This window comes from Chionomys nivalis, chromosome 1, assembly GCF_950005125.1.
Source record: "Chionomys nivalis chromosome 1, mChiNiv1.1, whole genome shotgun sequence".
In the NCBI taxonomy this organism is placed as follows: domain Eukaryota; kingdom Metazoa; phylum Chordata; class Mammalia; order Rodentia; family Cricetidae; genus Chionomys; species Chionomys nivalis.
This window is the reverse complement of record NC_080086.1, coordinates 172,150,350-172,166,576: the sequence shown is the minus strand read 5'-3', so window position 1 is coordinate 172,166,576 and position 16,227 is coordinate 172,150,350.

The window sequence follows — 16,227 nt, the reverse complement described above, 5'->3', positions numbered from 1 at the left end:
AATTATGTCTTCTATGAGTTATAGAATAGTTGTTAGGTGGGGAGCAGATAAAGTCCACAGTGGACGTGCATTAGCCATCCCCTGGTTCAAGAAAGAATGCCGACAAATGGTTGACCTTCAGCTAAAGCCAGTGTGTGCAGGGACCAACCACCACCCCTCCCTGGATGACTGTGACCTGAGGCTGAGCTCACTAAAGAGACTCCTGCTGATGAGCTAACCTGCATCCTCCTCACGTGTACAGAACAAATGCACTGAGTGTCTGGGCAGCTGCTGACGCATCTCCATCAGAGCGCATGGTCCACCCGATCCCGGTTCCTGTCAGTTCTTCATTCCCTGTTGCCCCAGCTAGGCCAATCCCTAAGTCGTGCAGGTCTCGGGAGTTTTAACATTTATTTTAGTATTTCTCTGAGGTTTTGTTTGCATATAATATGAAAATTGAGATAGGATCTTGTCATGTAAATTCCAGGTTGGACTTGAACTTGTGATCTTCATATCTAAGCTTTCAAATTCTAGGGTTACAGGCATGTGCCACCATCCACAATTGATACATTCTTGTTTCCCCTTCTCCTTTTCACTAGTCCTTACCCTCTTCCCGGAATAGTTCCCCTTCTGATATAGATACTTTCACGCCTGTGTGTTTATGGGAGCAAACTTGCAGTTTTTCCTTATGAATCTCATGCTAGAAGTTTCTATTAGAATGTAAAAGTCCTTAGCATCCACGCTGGCACCTGAAGTCATCAGTATGAGTTCTTTCTCCTTGATGTGCACCATCTTTCTATTGCACAGTGATAGTGTCTCCAAGTCCTAAGAAATTGTCTCAGGACAGAAGCTGTAACGGTAAAACTGTGCCCTGTCTTTGAGGTGACGTGGGGCAGTTTCCCCCAGCCCGTCCTATACCTCTAAATCGCCTTCTTCTAGGACAGGTATTATGTTCTTAATCATGTTTGTGAGAAATGGAGAGAGAGAAATACTAAAGAAAAATGTGAATTAAAACTCTGTAACCAAGGTAGCAGCACAAGCATAAAAGCTATTTTCACTTGGCTAATTGGTATTCTTTTATCAAGTCTTATTCCAAATTACAATTCCCCGTACCTGGACTATTTGATTCAGGGAAATTTGTTTTGTGTCTCAGAGGCTCTGGAGCATGAAGCTTCAATTGCTCTACAACCAAACTCATTATTTACAATAAAAATGTAAATGAGTCTGTAATTCTTCGGCTTTAAAACAGAGAAAACTCTGATATAATTAACAATCCTAATCTGGCAGGTGAAATAGGGTTAAAGCCATTGACTCAGACCTAGGAGTGTGATAGTTTAGGTTTCAAAACTCTATTTTCCATGCTAGAGATCTCCCTGTTAGAGTAAAAAGACCAAGGAAAGTTTAATACAAGGAATTAGCATTTCTACAACTGGCATCACTATAAATATATATATATACACATATATGTATATGTATGTATATGTATATATACACACACATATATATACCCAATTCTTTTTATTTTTTATTTTATTTTATTCTTATTATTACAAATTTTCACCTCTTCCCCTCCTCCCATTTCCCTCTCCCTCCACCCATTCACCCTCCCCCTCCCTCTCCAGTCCAAATATATACCCAATTCTGTGTGGCATGAATAATAAACAGGTTATTGAGACAGATATTGGGGTTCAATCTGAAGATCAGAAAAGCAAAGCAGCCAAGCCACTAGAGAGCTCTTAGCTTTAAGAAATTTTCAGACTGAGAGAGAGCGAGTTCCTGTCTCATCCTGCCTTACAATCCTGTACCACTACTGCCTGGTATGTGCTACCATGGCTTGGCCTGTATGGCTGACTAGTGTGGCTATTTTGTGTTCTGATCTTCAGGAAAGCTTTGTTTATTAAAATACAAATGAAATACCACTACATTTCCCCATTTTAATCTAAAATAAAAAAGAAGGCTATAACTAATATAGGAAAAAACTTTATACAATAAGGACAATAACTATATGCAATATATAAATACAGGCAACAAATACATCAACAATGTTTGGTTCATTTGCATTTTAAAATTCAGAGAAAATACTCCATGTCTATCCTATCTTGGTGAGTCCAAAGTCTTGTACCTAATTTACTTTCTATCATATTTTGCTTTCTGCATCTGGTAAACAAGGAAAACTATAACTATCTAGTTTCCAACTCCCTCAGAGACCCAAGAAGGAAATAATATTAACTGAGTGAGCAGGAAGTGCAAGTAAGCGATTTCCAAAAAATGTGAGAAATGACAGAAACAGCTGGCAGCCTGGACAGTCACCCAAGGTTCCTCTGCAACGTTGGGACATCCATCTTTGGCCTACTAGCACATCTGACAGATTTTTCTAAGCAGGATGCTCTGAAGGGCTGTCCATCCTGTCTTGACAGTGTTTGGTAGTCACTTTCTTTTGTGTCCTGCTTGTCCAATTAGGACAGCATACTGTCTCAGTTGAGGCAAGGACACTGTCTTGCCCAGTGGCTTACTTCTGCCACAAAGAAAGTAAACTCCATGTGGAGTTTCTGCAGTGCCCATCATCTTCTCTGAAGTAGATTGGTGCTGCCAGGAACAGATATGTCTCATTGTTACAAAAAAGGAAAAAAGAACCTATGCTATTAAAACATCTTAAATGCCATATCCTGTAGATCTCTGAAGTGTTTGAAGATGACCTGTCTATCTAAAATATATCTTTGTTTGACATAGAAAACATACCTAATGTGACTACAAGTTTGTTTATAATAGGTAAGTAATTGCTAACCTACATTTCCTTATTATCCTAAGCAGTTAGTAATAATAGCTTTCAATAACTAGAAATTTGCATTACATTGCTAGATGAGGTATATAGGTACAAATACCTTGAACAAGAGTAGAAATGTATGTACAGTATATTCTAACAAAATTAATCTCAAATTTGTATCAATACACAAAATTCCAATCCAAGTAAAACATTTAAAACTGGTTGATGCTTTTTAAAAGTAGATTCAATAATTTACCTTTTTATCTTATCCTATATAGTCTCCCTTTTTTCTTTTCAGTGTAAATTCAGTAACTTACCCTTTTATCATATCATATTTATATCCTTCATTTTTCTTTTCAAAACAAGAACTTTCTATCTAATCTTCTCTTTCAACTTTACTCCTGACCATAACCAATAACAACTTGTAACCAACGCCCCTAAACAATGACAAATATCTACAACCCATCAAGTGAGCAAAAACCACCCAACCCATCTCTTGGGAATGTGGGCATCATATTCTTAAATTTGCTTCCAGTTGTCTAGGGGGGTGGTGACATCTTTAGGGGATCCTGAAAAGAAAAATTTGGGTTAATTGTCAAGTCCTGGAGAGGCAGCTGTATCATTTGTTGTCCAGTCTCTGAGTAATGGGAAAGTGCAGGGCTTGTCTCAGTCCTGTCTAGAGTAGTCTGTGAGGCCGGACCACCTCACCTAGTCACCTTGAAGTTGTTCTGAGCATTTTGTAGTTCAATAGCTGATCTTTAGGTGGTGTTTTTTTTTTTTTCTTAGTGACATTATCATAGTCCTGGGGAAATAGTCATTATGGGGTCCCATCCTTTTTATGGAGACTACAAAGGTTGTTGTTAGGCATGCTCATGGTTCACTGCAGAAAACTGATAGAAACTCAAACCAGAAATCACGTACAGGAAGGTAGATGAAATCTTTTTCTAGAATTATTTAGTACTCTATATGACCATTAATATCATGACAAAAAGTTTAAAAATACATATATATTAATCTTATAAATCATATACCTAAAGAAAAGCTATATAAAAAGTCAATATAAAACCAAAGGATTATGAGATTAGTGGCAACAAAGTAGTGCTTAAGTATTTGTTTTTCTTCTGTCCCATATCAGGTGGCTATTCTGACATAAGACAGGGATTTTGGATTTCACTTTAATAAGCATGCGTGGGTTTAGAGAAGGAAAGAGCCACACTCAAACTCCAAAGCCTGCTTTGATTTTTAATTAGACTGGGACGACAACAAGGCTATTTGCATTGTATGTCTGTAGAGAACAGCATAAACAAACATTTGGGAAGGTTTATGAAATTTTATCCTGTTGGAAATGTGATATAACAATAGGCCAGTTTACTCTTTTTTGAGACTTTTTTTCTGGGTAATTTGTCCTTTTTCTTCAGACGTCTCATTTGCCCAGTGGTCTTCAGATTCCTTAGTTGGATACATTTATTCTCCTGAAAAGACAGAAACACAAAGTCCTTCCCCAACCTAATTTTGGGGAGATCCTATTTTTGGAAAGTTATATCTGATCAAGGGAAAATTATTTGTTAGTTTTATAGGTTAGTTTAGTTTAAACAGCCATGATGTTTGATAAACTATCATCTCTTCTAATTAAGAAGTACCTCTTGTTCAAATTGAATCTTTATCAATTTTGAAGGTATTCATAACTTGTCTTCTCCTGTGAAAATAAAAGCAAAACCCCTTTTCCAACATAACACATGTCCTGGTTTCCATTCTGAGGTCAGTACATCTTTAAAGTATATTGGCTGATTTAATTCTGTAGTTTTGTTTCCACTATTCAATGTCTCTCTGCAGCTGTTGTTTCTTTCTCATTAGCATTTAAAAAAATTCCACGTTAATAAAGCATTATGCAATCTATTTCAGAGGGTATTTATCCTCCCTTTCTATTTATTTAACATTTCCTTATATTGAATTCAATTTGATCTTTCTTTAGCTACCTGCCCTGTAGGTTTGTGTAGTATACCTGAAATATGCTTTATATTATAATAAGCAAAAATTGTTTAATTTTCTTAGGGACATATTTTGGAGCATTGTCTGTTTTTATTTGTACAGGTATACCCATGATGACCATAACTTCTTGCAGCTCTGTGATTATTGAATCAGCCTTTTCTGAACTCAAAGGAGTTTCCCATTGAAAATCTGAACAAGAATTAATGGTGTGGTGTACACATTTTAGTTTTCCAAATTCTACAAAACATCCATCTGCCAGATTTCATTCCTTTGAGTACCCTTTGGGTTACTTCCTGCAGCTAGCTGTGTTTGCTTTATAAAGAACAAGTAGGACATTTCCTTATAATTTCCTTGACTTGTTGTCATGTGACATAAAAGTCTTTTAAAAAAACCTTTGCTATTAACATGATTTTTTTAAAATGAAATTCGGAGGCCTTCAGCACATTTCCAAGCAATAATTGATCAATTTCTGCATTACCTTGTGCTAGAGGTTTAGTTTGGATAAAGGGTTGTCTTTTTTTAAAATTTTTCTCAAAAAAACAACTCTTTGTCTCATTGATTCTGTGTATTGTTTTCTTTGTTCCTATTTTGTTCATTTCAGCTCTCAATTTGATTATTTCCTGCCATCTAGTCCTCTTGGGTGAATTTGTTTCTTTTTTTTTCCTAGAGTTTTCAGGTGTTCTGTTAACTCATTAGTGTGGGATTTTTCCAACTACTTTATGTAGGCATTTAGTGCTGTGAACTTTCCTCTTAACATTACTTTCATTGTGTCCCATAAGTTTGGATACGTTGTGTGGTCATTTTCATTGAATTTTAGGAAGTCTTTAATTTTTTCCTTTATTTCTTCCATAACCCGTTGTTGGTGATTCAGGTGAGGATTGTTTAATTTCCATTTGTTTGTTGGCTTTCTGAAATTATTGTTGCTGTTGAATTCTAACTTTAAGTCATGGTGATCTGATAAGATACAAGGGGTTATTCCAATTGTTTTGTATCTGTTGAAGTTTGCCTTGTTACTGAGTATGTGGTCAATTTTTGAGAAGGTTCCATGGAGTGCTGAGAAGAAGGTATATTCTTTTCTGTTTGGATGGACTGTTCTGTAGATGTCTGTTAAGACCGTTTGAGTCATAGCACCTGTTAGTTCCCTCATTTCTCTGTTAATTTTCTGTCTGACAGAACTGCCCAGTGGTGAGAGTGGGGTTTGAAGTCTCCCACTATTTTTTTTTAATTACTGTGTGGGGATTAATGTGTTATTTAAGCTGTAGTAATGTTTCTTTTACATTTGTAGGTGCCCTTATATTTGGGGTATAGATATTCAGAATTGAGATTTCCTCTTGATGAATTTTTCCTGTGACAAATATAAAATATCTTTCTTTGTCTCTTTTGATTGATTTTTAGTTTGAAGTATATTTTGTTAGATATTAGCTTGTTTCTTAAGTCCATTTGATTGGAAAAATTTTCCCAACCCTTTCTCTGAGGTGATGTCTATCTTTGAGGTTGAGGCGTGTTTTTTGTATGCAGCAGAAGGATGAATTCTGTTTTTGTATCTAATCTTAGTCTGTGTCATTTTATAGATGAGTTGAGTCCATTTATATTAAGGGATATTAAGGACCAGTGGTTGCTAGTCCCTGTTAATTTAGTTTTCATTTTTGGTGATGCTATTGTGTGTGGTTTTCCCTTCTTTGGGAGTTGCTGCTGTGGGATCATCTACTGTCTGTGTTTTTGTGGATGTAACTAACTTCCCAAAGTTGGAATTTTCATTCTAGTACTTTGTGTAGGGCTAGGCATTGTTTAAATCTGGTTCTGTTGTGGAATATCTTGTTTTCCCCATCTATGGTGATTTAAAGTTTTCCTGAGTATAGCAGTCTGGGTTGGCATCCATGGTCTCTTAGTGTCTACATAATGCCTGACTAGGACCTTCTGGCTTTCATTGTTTTCATTAGGAAGTCAGGTGTAATATAAAGAAGTCTGAAAGGTCTGCCTTTATATGTTACTTGGCCTTTTTCCTTTGCAGCTCTTAGTATTCTTTCTCTCTTCAGTATATTTAGTGTTTTGATTATTATGTGGTGAGGGTATTTTGGGGGGTCCCATCTATTTGGTGTTCTGTAAGCTTCTTGTATTTTCATAAGCATGTCCTTCTTTAGGTTGGTAAAGTTTTTCCTCTATGATTTTGTTGAATATATTTTCTGTGCCTTTGAGGTGGACTTCTTCTCCTTCTTCTATACCTATTATTCTTAGGTTTGGCCTTTCCATGGTGTCCCATATTTCCTGGATATTTTGTGTTAAGCTTTTGTTAGATTTAACATTTTCTTTGATGGATAAATCTGTTTCCTCTATCATATCTTCAATGCCTGAGACTCTCTCTCCCATCTCTTGTATTCTGATGTTTAGGCTTGCATTTGTGATTCCTGATTGTTTACTCATATTTTCTGTTTCCAGGATTTCCTCGGTTTGTGTTTTCTTTATTGTCTCTATTTCAGTTTTCAAGTATTGAATTGTTTCTTTCACCTGTTTGATTGCGTTTTCTTGGTTTTCTTTAAGGTATTGTTGATTTCTTCCAATTTTTTTTTGTTTGTTTTTTTCCTCTACTTCTTTGAGGGATATTTTCATTTCCTCTTTAAGCGTCTCAATAATTTTCCTAAAGTTCTTTTTAAAGTCATTTCCTTCTGCTTCATTTGTGTTGGGGCATTCAAGTCTTGCTTGTAGAGCCATTAGTTTTTGGTGGTACCGTATTGCTCTTTGTGCTGTTAAGTGTGTTCTTACCTTGTCTACTCATCTTTTCCTCCAGCTGTTGTAGTTGGGACTGTGTCTCCGGTGATCACTCCACCAGGTACCAGTGGGTCCAAAGCTCAGATGGTTGCTCCTCAAGGTGGAGTTGGGGGCCACAGTTCTGGTCACTTTTTACTCCTGGAGGTCATTTGGCACTCTTGGAAGTCTCTCAGGCCTTCTTGCCTCCTCATGAAGGTCACTTGGGCCTTGTTTGTCTGCTCCCAGAAGTTGCTCTGTTTTTTGTCTTGCAAGACAAGGTTTCTCTGTGTATCCCTGGATATTCTGGAACTTGCTTTGTAGACCAGGCTGACCTCGAACTCACAGAGATTTGCCTGCCTCTATAAAGAGTACCAGCCTCAGTACCCCCTCAGGGCTTAGAATTGGATATCTATGGCAGGTGAAGATCTGAGGGTAAAAAGCTAACTCTGCATATTCTTTATCTTTTGTGCAAGGGAGAAAAGTGAAATGAAGGGGTATGGAGAAGAAGAAGAGTAAGGGGAGTAAGGGGAAGAAGTAAAAGAAAAAGTAGCCAGGAGAAGAAGAAGGGGTGATCTCCACAAGGTTTCTAGTTTTTATGGACATAGTTGGAAAATTCCATAGGTGAAGACAATGATAATATGCATATCAAAATCACAAAGAGGGCAGGTAGAACCCGACAAGCTGTACTCCAGAATAGGTGATATCACCCAGGAAAGAGCCAACATTCAAGGGGAAGTATATAACATTCCATACCATTAGATAAAGTTACTAAACATCTCTGAATCCTGGATTTACCCATTCTTCTCATCCAATCTCTTTGGTGATAAGCAGCTTTGGGGATGCCCAGATTTGTTTGTTAGCAAAGGTGGGGCATGCTACCTTCCTGTCTTCTATAGAAATCTCTATGCGATCTCTTACCAGGTAACTTTGTGGGACTGACTCTATGTAAATTTGACTGTTAGAACAAAGAGTGAATGTTATTGCTCTAAGGACTCATGGTGTAGGGGAATGGAAAGGTCATTCCATTGCCTGTGCAGAAGAAATCATACTACTGAGGTGTTTTGGGAATGAATCACACTTTGAAGGGAGAATTATGGCCTCACAAGGTTTCCAAAGATGTGACAGTGACTTTTCCAAAAGACAAGTGTTCCCACAGCTCTGCAAAACAGGGTGCCCCATAAGCTGTACACTTGTGGGTCTGACTTTATGAATCTGTCAGCTGTACATTTACTGTATAGTCTTGTGGGCTTCAACTCTGCCTCCTGAGTGCTGGAATTAAAGGCATGTGCCACTACCACCTGGCCACAACCTTAACTTTTTATATAATGTGGGAAAATTCTAATTTTTTTTCCTACTGGCCTCTCCTCAAAAGTGTTTCTTCTAACCCCTAACTTAATCGTAAACCCTCATTCCTTCAGGTCTTATTGCAGTTGTGGGAACTGTAATGGTCTGTCCTGTCCCTTTAAGAGACAAGTCCTGCCCACTCCTCCCCACTTCCACTGAAACAAGCAGATCTTACTTCTGCTTCCAGCCTGCACTTCTTTTCTGTCTCTCTCCTGAAGAGGAAGCTTCTGCCTCTCTTTTTTTCTCTCCCCTTCCCCCCTCCTATTCTCTCTCTTTCTCTTTCTCTCTCCCTCTCTTTCTCTGCCTCTCTCTCCTTGTACCCCTTTTCCTTTCCTCTCTCCTTTTCCTTCCCTTCAATAAATCACTAAATAAATATCCAACCTCACTTTGCATGTTGTGCCTATCTGTCTCTGTCTCTCACCTGTTGCAGCTCCTCGTGGGACCAGCTGACCCGCTGAGGTCTCTCTCCTGCTGTGTGGCTCCCTGCCTGGGACCCGCTGCCTCTCACAGCCTGCTTCCCACTGCTGCCCCTCAGGGAATGGCATTATTTTATTTTTACCATCACATTGGTGCTCATGACTTGGTCAAGGCTCTCTACATGTTCCCTCCTGCCCACAGGCGGGTCAGCTGGAGACACATGGAACCCTGGGCTCAGGAACCAGGTTTCTTTACAACAGCCCCACATTCTATCTGCCTGAACACCAAACTCTGCACACACCAGCAACTTCAGTGGTGAGTTTTTTGCCTTCCAGTCAGCTTAACCGTATTACCCCTAGCCATAGCCTTCACAGCTATAGTTGAGCTCTTCTCTGACATTCATCTATGGTTGCTTCCCATAGCTAGAAATGTGATCAGACTACCCAGGGTAGTTCACCCATGCTAGCACTGCACACACTGAGCAGTGCGTTTGCTTTGGGGCCAGGGTTCCTTGGAGTTTTCTTTCTTTTTTTTTTCTTCTCTTTTGGACCTCTCGTAGGTAGTCCCCACTGTAAGAGACCACCCAGAGTGATCTCTAGCCTCTCTGACTTCTGAGTCACCTGGACCGGGACCAGTCAGGCTTCATCAACACTCCACCTATAGAGAAAAGATGTTTTCCTATAGGCTTTGCGGTGCCATTGTTCTCTAGCCTCTGGCTTCCCAGTCACCTGGACTGGGGCCTATTGACTTCATTAACACCCCGTTCTTCTACAGGCCTTGTGGTGTTTGTTTGCTGTTTTTATGGGTTTTTACATTTTCAGTTGTGGAATATAAACCTTCAAACTATCAGCCACCCACCTGTAAATGCTCTGCTGGTGTCCCACCAGCTACATTTTTCCTCAAACTATCCCTGCCACCACTACCACTGGTCCCGCTGAAACTAACAAGGTTAGTCGGATCTGTGAGGCAGCTGTTTTCAGTTTCAGCCTTTGCTCCCCACTGTGGCGTGGGAGCATGGCTACAGGGTGGATCATGCCTTTATGTCTCTCTTATTATTATGTTTAAAATTCCTGTGGCTCAAAAAAATATGGCTTCTCCATACAAAACACAATCACCGCCATTTTGACTGAGGTCAGGTGACCTTAACACTATCTTAACTGAGTTCAGGTGATTTTACCACCATCTTAACTGAGAGCCAGATCAGGTGACCAAGTCCTGCCATCTTTACTGAGGTATTCCCTTGATGGTTCCCCAGTGATGACTCTGTTACATGTGTGTTTTTTGCAGTGGCATGCCTTTGGTAGGGCCCACCAAGATCATCCACTTTGCCCAATTCCTGTTCACTGTGTGTGTGTGTATCTGTGCATACATGTGACTTAAATGTACCTATGTTTACTGTTAAATGTTACAATTGTCTGTTCATGGTATCTCATTCCAGACTACAAAGCAATAAGCCTCATGTTTTAAATTGGTATGTAATTTTAAGTCTCTTAATCCAACTGCTTTACCTTAACCCTGTTAAGTTGAGAGCCAGTACAGTCAAGCTTGGATCCAGTTCTCCGGGCAGATCTGTACTGTAGTTATAACTCATCTATACCTGGTAAACATCCCTCAACTGCTCAGAGATATGGGAAATATGGCATTTAAATATTTAATTATTAAAAGACTTTTCATAACAAAAAGAGTTAGGTTGGCTCCTAGCAGCAGCACTCTACTTCCTCCAAAGGTGACAGAAGACAGATGAGCACACAAAAATATCCATCTGCAATTCATTTCTTCAACTGCCAAGTGCTGACCACTGGGCAAAGCTGCCTTTCATCTAAACTGAAGATCTGCAGACACGGACAGAATCACTAGAATCAACAGTCTAGCTGCTCTGGTCAAGGTAGGCTTGTCTTCCTAGAGATTTCTTAGCCCACAGAATTTTCTGGAGCCTGGTAGGCCCTGCCCTAAACAGAAAAAGGCAAATCCGACCCTTAGCAACCATGGAGGTAGCGATCTAAGGAGTAGCTCTAGGTGCCAATCAAGTAAGTTCTCTGTTGTTTTTTAATCAATAACTCAAGTAAAAATTTATCCTTCTCAAAGATCTCTGATGCAGTTTGACAGCTGAAAGGTTTTGTCAGTTTAAAAGGACAACCTCACCAAACAAATTTCAGCAAAATATAAATGCAAGTTATTAAGGTATGTACCTACAAGATATAAAGGTGTGAGGACAAGTGCACACTATCAAATTTCTCTCTCACACTGCCTTTCATAGTCTTAAAAGTACTTTTCATTGTGCAAAAACATCTGTCACAGTCATTCTGACATAAATATGTCAAAACTCATGTTTTCACAAACCCAAATATTTCTTCTTGTGAGTTCTAGGGAGCCAAATTAAAGGATCCACCTTAAATAGGTCAGATACACTCCCTCTCAATTTCCTGGTCCTAAAAAACCTTTCTTCCCCCTAAACTTAACTTTGTCCTTTATTCTGCTAATACATTAAACAGTTGTAAGAGGCACCAGACATTTCCATACCACAAATACTGGACAGGAGCAAAGAGACCAGCTTCTCTAGGATGTGACCAGCACCCAGCTTTCTCAGGTCTCCCCTCAAAATGACACCTACAAATAAGCAGAAAGTCATCTTGAGGATCCACCAATCAAATTCCTTTTACTTGTGCCTAACCTCCTGCCTTTTATTATAAAAAAGAGATGAGAATGTAATGGTCTATTCTGTCCCTTTAAGAGGCAAGCCCCATCTACTGCCTCCCCAATCCATCCATTGAGGATCTTCCTTCCACTTCCAGTCTGAGTTCCTTCCTTTCTGTCTCTCTCCCAAAGAAGTAGCTTCTTCTCTTCTCTCTTCTCCCCCTCTCTGTTTCTCTCTCTCTCTGCCTCTCTCTGCTCTTCTCCTTTTTTCCCTTCCCCTCCATAACCCACTAAATAAATATCCAACCTCACTCTGCATAGCATATCAATCTATCTCTATCTCTCACCCACTGCGGCTCCTCATGGGACCAGCTGACACACCGAGGTCTCTCACCTGCCTTATGGCTCCCTGCCTGGGACCTGCTGCCCCTCGTGGCCTGCTGCCCATTGCTGCCACTTTGGGGAAAGGCACAGTTTTATTTGTATCATTACAGGAACTTGAGAGGTTGGTAGGTTGCTTTGTGACAATAAGCAGCTGCCCTCTCCTTAGGCTTGTGTCTTAGCCCTCAGATTAGCCAACTTTTTTAGTGATACAACAATGATCACTAAAATGATAATGCTGATAATGCTTACAATTGATGTTTCATAAATCCCATCTGCATTAGTTATCCTCTCATTTATAAATTAGTTATCCTCCTATGTAATCATCCATCTTCAAACTGTCCATTTTACTATCATACAGAGACCCAAACCCCTCCAATGCAATGGTGTGTTCCATTTTTTTAATGAGGGAAAAAAAATCTCTTTTAACTAATTCCTCCCTTTAAGAATTCCTGAATCTGCTGATGATGTTAATGAAGATGTGAGGCTGATTGCTGCTGTGTAGAACAGTAAAAGTCTGACTGGATTCCCAGGCAGCTACTTAGTTTGGCAGCAACTCAAGAAGGGGGTTCAGGGAGAGTTCGCCAGAAGAAAAAAACAAAAGAAAAACATAGCCAGTAGAACAGTGAGTCCAGCTGCATGTAGCTCTGGCCAATGCTGGTGTCTGTAAAGCCAGAGGCAAACAGCTGTATCATGAATTCATACCCCAAACCTTGGGCACCAAATGTAGTACAAATAATAAAAACCAGAGACAGATATTGGGGTTCAACCTGAAGGTCAGAAACACAAAACAGTCAAGCCACTAGAGAGCTCTTACTTTCATGAAATCTTCAGACTGAAAAAGAATGAGTTCCTGTCTCATCTCACCTTGTATTTCTCTCTAGAGCTGGGATTAAAGGCGTGCACCACTACCACCCAGCCTCTATGGCTAACTAGTGTGGCTGCTGGGATTAAAAGTGTGTGCCACCACTGCCTGGCCTGTATAGTGTGACTGTTTTGCATTCTGATTTTCAGGCCAGCTTTATTTATTAAAATACAAATGGAATATCACTACAATTTTATATTTATTATTTTGTTCTATATTTTTAAAGGCCTTTAAAGCAGTTACAAGAATCCAATCTATTAGGTACATGAAATTTAAAGTTTCAATCCACATCTGGGCAGTCCTTATTTTCTCTATCTGTTTGTTTTTTTTTTTATTTCTACTTAAGTGAATGAATGTTTAGGAAATTTTTAAATAGCTATAAGCCACCCTTCTCGAAAAACCACAAACCACAAACCAAAAAAAAAAAAAAAAAGAATTTCATTTTTGTGGCCATGGTTTTCTGTCCCACTTTATTTTATTTACTTATTTATTTTACATAACATTTTTGTTGATTGTTTGGGAAGTTTACAGAATACATCCTGATCACCCTTACTTCTCAGTCCTCCCAGGTCTGCTCCCCAGCTCTTGTGCCCTTCCCTTTAAAAAAAAAAAAAGTAAAAATAAAACAAAACAAAAACCAAACCAATGTGTGCTGTTATAATAATCACTGGGGCATGGTCAAACTCCCAGTGGCCAGCCCCTTAAAGAGAGGTGAGTTCCTCTCTACCCCACCCCTGCCAATGGCTATCTATTGTGGAGAGCTACACTTCAATATCCTTATCACAATTTTTAAGAGTTCTTTTCAATGCCTTCACGTCTAGGCTGTTACTTTTGAGGTGGGGGTGGTTTTCTCAGAAGCCTTTTATATCTCTTCTCAACTATGAGTCTGCAGGCATTGACACCACTGAAGAAGGAGATTCCTCGTCCTTTACAGTCGGCAGGAGCACAGATCATGGACTTCTATGTGGTTTCTGGCAATGGCACAAAACAGGAACATTCACGTGGCTTCTGGCGTCACTATGTGCCACGGACCTCAGCATGGTCTCCACTGGCAGTACAGGCCACGGACACCAACACAGTCCTCCGTGGCAGCCCAGACCAGGAACATCAATATGGCTTTAGGCGGTAGCACAGACCACACACACATGGGCCACAGATATTAACTTGGTCCCTGGCTGCAGCAGCAACCACAGACATCAGCATGGTCCCCAGTAGCAACACAACCCACGGACATCAATATGGCTTCAGGTGGCAGCTCAGACCATGCATATTGGAATGTCCTTAGGTGGCTAACTTGGGCCATGAACATCAACGCAGTCCCAGGCTGCAGTAGGACCACGTTCTGCTCTACTTTAACTGTACATTTCTTCTCCCTATCATTACACTTCCAATTGCTTGACTATGCCTCCCAAGAAAAGTATAATGAATGATATCTAAAAGCAACTTTGAAGAGTCCCATCAGAGAGCTTCAACATACTGGGATGTGGTGTTTGGATAAGAATGGCCCTCATAGGCTCATATATTTGAACCCTTAGTCACCAGGAAGTGGCACTATTTGAAAGGATTAGAAGGATTAGGGGTGTGGCCTTGTTAAAGGAGTTTCCAAAGCCCACATTAGGTCCAAACTCTCTCTGCCTATGGATCGGAGTGTGGCTCTTGGCTTCTTCTCCAGCACCATGTCTGCTTGCATGCTGTTATGCTCCTTGCTGTGATGATAATGGACTAACTGAAATGGTAAGCAAGCTCCCGATTATATGTTTTCTTTCACAACAACTGCCTTGGTCATGGTGTCTCTTCACAGCAATAGAACACTGAATAAGACTTAGGAGAAAGTCATCCATAATAAATACATAACCCTTTTATATTACCACTTCCCTCACAACAGAGATGAAGATGTTCTGTTTTGAACTTTACTCAGTGTGAGTTAGAATAGAAGACAGACTGGCTTCATGCTGGCAATAATTACAAACAATGATTGACGCGCTGAGACATGTGCTTCCAGCAAGCTCTCTTTTGGTTCTTACCTGAGACCAGCCAGGTGGGTGACATCACAGTTACCAATCTGTGTTTTGGAAAACTGACCGACAGAGAAAGGTGTAGTATTGACAGCTGCACAGACCTTCCATTGTCAAGTTCACACGAAGAGATTTCTTCTTCTAACTTGTGCAAAACTCTTGCTGTTTGAGTCTGGTAAGATATCATACTTCTTGTCTAAATATGACTATGAAAATGTTACAAGGAAACTTCATCCTTATCAAGGTGTCCCACAGCTCACAAGGATACTAAATGATAATTTGTAACATAAAGAAAATGTCAGTAAAGAGTTAAAGAAAATCTGACTTTTCTATTTCAGGCATCATTTTATTTAGTAATGAAGGCCTTTGGGTCCCAAGATAGAAAGCCTTTGGCGTTCTGCCCAGAACATGCTACAGTTTCAAGTATTAGGAGGAAAGTGATGGCATAGGCTAATTTGGGACCTTGGCTTGTGACCACAGCTCATGTGGCTTCTGAACAGAGAATGTGGTGTTGGTGCTAGGCTATGCTTCTCTGTCCCGTAGTGTCAGAAGTATGTGAGGAGAAGGCAAAGATTTGGTGTGGGTCAAAGGAAAATCATATATTCTAAAAATAATTGAAAAACCAGCTCCTCGGGCACCAGGACCGTGGCTGGATGGAGTCTAGTGCCAAGAGGTGTTTAAGGAGAGTCTAAAGAGATTAGCCAGGGCTGAGCACAGGCCCTGGGCAACACGAGGGTGAGAGAACGTGTCTTCCTGAGATGGACATGTTAGGGACCTAGCTCAGAGTCACACTGAAGGCCCCCAGCGGAGTTGCGTCCCTTACCACAATTCTTAACAGAACACACAAAGGCAACTGCCAGTTCCATGAGTCCCAAAGGGCTCATTGAAATAGTTAAACTCCAGGGAATCATATGGCAGCAGTCAGTCTCCAGCAAACTGCAGGCAGCAAAAACACCTCATGACGGGCCTCTACCAGGATCTAGGGAGAAGAAGCCGAGTGCCTGGTGGGTCTCTGTTTTCAGAAAGGAAAGAGGGGTGATGGAGGAGGGTCATCTGTCTATGTGTTACTTTCATTGGTTAATAAAGAAACTACC